This window comes from Brassica oleracea, chromosome C3, assembly GCF_000695525.1.
Source record: "Brassica oleracea var. oleracea cultivar TO1000 chromosome C3, BOL, whole genome shotgun sequence".
Taxonomy (NCBI): Eukaryota; Viridiplantae; Streptophyta; class Magnoliopsida; order Brassicales; family Brassicaceae; genus Brassica; species Brassica oleracea.
In genome coordinates this window covers 31690769-31692470 of record NC_027750.1, presented here as the reverse complement: position 1 = coordinate 31692470, position 1702 = coordinate 31690769, and positions in this window count along the sequence as shown.

Sequence of the window (1702 nt, the reverse complement as noted above, 5' to 3'; positions counted from 1 at the left end):
AATGCAGCTGACCTCTTCACAAAATCACTTCCGACTTCGGTATTCAGAAAACATGTTCGTAAAATTGGAATGCGTCATCAGATGGATCTATGAGTGCTCATTCAAGGGGGAGCTTACGTAGTTGTACTCTTTTTACCTTACTATGGTTTTTCCCATTGGGTTTTCCTAGAAAGGTTTTTAACGAGGCAACATAGACGGTAAGCAAGAAGCGATAGTGACACTTGTCTCCAAGGGGGAGTGTTATGAACATGTCAAAAGTTTCGGCACCGAATTTGACATGTTACGTAAATATAAATCATGTGGAGCTCACTGTCACTATGCATGCACAGTAATTTTACTTTTTCATTTCTATATAAACGATCGTTTCGATCGTTTGTAATACACACCATCTCTTCTCCTTCTAATAACACATTTTCTCTTGTTATCAGTGTTATCTTCTTCATACGGGTATAAAATTTTGCTTTATTTAAATTCCCGCGATACAATAAAATTCCAGTTCTTTTTAACAACAATCAATAATTTTTCAAGAAGCATTTATAATAACATTTAGAGTATGCAAATGTTTTCCGAAGCTCTCCATCTAATGTTTTCATATGAAATTTTTGGTAAACCATTTAACATTTAAAGTATTTGAATATTTAAAATAATTTAATATAAAAAACAATATTATCTAACAATATCACAAAGTTATTTAATCCAAAAACTATATTAACTATAAAACTATTTCAAATTTAAAATATAATTAATTAAATATAATTCCTTATTATCAATAAAAATATAAAAATTTAATATAAATATATATTATAAATATAATATATATTTATTATTCATAAAGATGAAAATTATATATCATATACTAGATCTATATGATAATTTTATATATGAATCATTTAGGGCTTTACAATCACTATATTAATTACATTATGAGAGTATACTATTTTTATAGCATACTGTCACTGTTTTTTTTTATCAGTTTTATCTACCAATCAAAACATAGGAATAAATCATCAAATATTGTTATGATACAATAATCACAAGATATACATTTCAATTTTAGTATTCTACAAACTAAGGGGCATAGTCAATTTACTTCAAATCAGTTTGTGTTAATCTAACATGTTCCAAAATAACCGAACCAAAAAATGAACCTAATTTTGAAAATAATCAAACAATTCCTAAATCTTTACAACCAAAAAACTAAAATATCCAAACCAAACATCCATGTCTACCCATATTATACCGAGACAAAAAAGAAAATGAGAAAGAGAAAGAGAAAGAAAAAGAGAAAAAGGACGATAAGAGGAAAAAAAGAAGATATTGTATACCTACCATAAAAAATATATATATCTATATATATAAAAAAATGTTTGCCTCTCTCCCGTGAAGCCACGTCATCAAGTCGTGCGTTATGGGAGTGACACGTGTCCCATTTTATATTTGGAGCCAAAATAAATGAATGCAGTCAGGGGTAATCGAACCCAGCACCTCTAGCACTGGTAATTTCTCTTAGAACCACTAGGCTGAAGTCACTTTTTATAAATATGTGGCCGCGAAAATACTTATTATCGTGTTGGCTGGAAGCCCATGCTTCTTCTGCTTGTGGCCAGGGCCAACACTGAACTGACGTCAAGATGAAGATCGTGAAGTTAAAAACTTTGCTCCAAACAGTTTTGCAATGTTTCCAACCTTTATAACCAAAATA